This window comes from Sander lucioperca, chromosome 3, assembly GCF_008315115.2.
Source record: "Sander lucioperca isolate FBNREF2018 chromosome 3, SLUC_FBN_1.2, whole genome shotgun sequence".
In the NCBI taxonomy this organism is placed as follows: domain Eukaryota; kingdom Metazoa; phylum Chordata; class Actinopteri; order Perciformes; family Percidae; genus Sander; species Sander lucioperca.
In genome coordinates, this window is record NC_050175.1 from 46,294,758 (window position 1) to 46,297,257 (window position 2,500).

Genomic DNA, 2,500 nt, shown 5'->3' on the forward strand with positions numbered 1-2,500 from the left:
GAAACATGAGTCTACACAGAGTATTACATCGATACTACAGAAATAACACAGGGGAAACATGAGTCTACACAGAGTATTACATCTATACTACAGAAATAACACAGGGGAAACATGAGTCTACAGAGTATTACATCTATACTACAGAAATAACACAGGGGAAACATGAGTCTACAGAGTATTACATCTATACTACAGAAATAACACAGGGGAAACATGAGTCTACAGAGTATTACATCTATACTACAGAAATAACACAGGGGAAACATGAGTCTACACAGAGTATTACATCGATACTACAGAAATAACACAGGGGAAACATGAGTCTACACAGAGTATTACATCTATACTACAGAAATAACACAGGGGAAACATGAGTCTACAGAGTATTACATCTATACTACAGAAATAACACAGGGGAAACATGAGTCCACAGTTGAGGGTGACAAGGGAATCAATTGTCGCTTCCATCCCGAGCCCACAAAAATACTCCCATCATATCCCGATCACATGACTGCCCCCCCCCCCAGAAAAAAAAAATCCTGTCCTGCAAAATCCTGAGAAAGACTCCCGAATCCCATTCCGCTCCCGTTTGGTTCCCTATGTTGTCTAAAGTTATCAGACTCTGTTGCCCCCCTGTAACATGTTTGGTTAATCGCGGTCAAATCACTGAGGTGGCCTTGGAAATTTAGGCTACACTAAACATGCATTACCTGCAGGCCTAGGTAACATGCATTACCTGCAGGCCTAGGCCATTTCATTACGTAATTCCTAACTGATTGTTTGAGTCTTAAAGAAGAGACTTGGTTTTTAATCCACAATGAGCTTGTGCTCAAACTTTAATGTACAAACTAACATCATCACCAAAACCTAGCTTGTAGCTACTCTTCTGCGTCTCTCTCCCTACCAAATTAGACCATGGTCATATAACTAGATGGTTCCCTCTGCTGGTCACATTAGATATTACAGTTGATTCATTGCATATCAATTCAACGGAGATTTTCTCGAACAAAACGCCTCATAATCTTTGGGCACTGCAGCGTAATTTTTTAATTTAATCTCCCGCTCCGTCCCGCTCCCGTTGATTTCTCTGCTCTGTTCCGTCCCTATCACGTTACCAACAGTGAGATTGACTCCAAAACAGCAGGACTCCCTGCGGGAATACCGTGACCCATGGGAGTCCCGAAAACTTGTCACCTTCTAATCTACAGAGAGTTTTACATCTATACTACAGAAATAACTCGGAGGTAATATGAGTCTACGGAGATACACCCTAAGAAATGACCGTCTTAGTTGTCTGCAGGAATCAGGATTTATATTCTTTAGTGCAAGAAACACACAGAGTATGTAATTATAGAAAAAATACACACATTGTGTGAAGTTTTTGTCACCTTTTCCAACTTTTTCTGCTAAAAAAAACGTTGAAAAAAACGACAAACGTTGACTGTTTTTCGCTTCTTTTGAAGCCCTTAACACAGTAAAATGTGATACTGTAGTTTAGATAAACTCGCTCCTTCAACTGAACTTTATTTATAGAGTCAGACCCTAACAGAAGTTATCTCGGGACACTGCTCAGCTTATTTATATCCAATCTGTTTAAAAAGGCACAACGAGCTGCGACTCCGGACGCCAAACTTCCACTCAGCTGCAGAACTAATGTTTCTCAGCACTCAGAAACCTCTCAAAACCTCCGACAAGTGTTTACGTCTCAGAGAGAAGACACAAAGACCTGTCTCTGACGACGTCCAAAAGATCCACCGCTCAAACGGGAGGAAACTCAAACCATTACACACACACACACACACACACACACACACGCACACACACACAAACACAAACACGCACACACACACACACACGTACACACACACACATACGCGCACACACACACACACACACAAACAAACACACACACACACACACACAAACATACACATATACACACACACACAAACACACACACACACACACACACACACAAACATACTCACACATACACACACACACACAAACACAAACACGCACACACACACACAAACATTCTCACACATACACACACACACACACATACGCACACAAACACACATCTCATTTATTAACCTTTGTTTAGAAAAAAATAAATAGTGTTTTCTGGAAATTAAACCCTTTTTTTTCGCAACATCTTTCTTGAATTATTACGTATTTTTCCCGAGTTTTTTCTCATAATAATACATCTTTCCAAAATATTACATCTTTTTTTCAGAACTTTTCTCAGGTAATATTACGCCACAGCAGTTCTGACTCATATCTTTGTTTAATTATAATTAAACATGATTCAGATACTAAAACAATATTTTAGTTTATATGATTTTAGTTTATATGTGCCTCTTTCATTAGTTTGTGTTTGATTTGATTCGTCGGCTTATTAAAGAACCATAAAAACATCATGATTTACCGTCAGGAGGAAATACTGAGTAACATTTCCTCATCTTGTTGATGAAATATGAAATATAAAGCAAACAGA

At 39.2% G+C, this 2,500-nt stretch overlaps 1 protein-coding gene and 1 long non-coding RNA gene across 2 annotated transcripts in view; one reads left to right on the forward strand and one right to left on the reverse strand.

The window, feature by feature from the left end:
- Positions 1–2,500, forward strand: part of LOC118494756 — a 13,686-nt gene that overhangs the window by 1,624 nt on the left and 9,562 nt on the right. The gene's annotated exons all lie outside the window — the stretch shown is intronic.
- The window catches only part of galr1b (galanin receptor 1b), a 21,114-nt gene that overhangs the window by 653 nt on the left and 17,961 nt on the right, over positions 1–2,500 (reverse strand). The window lies entirely within an intron of this gene.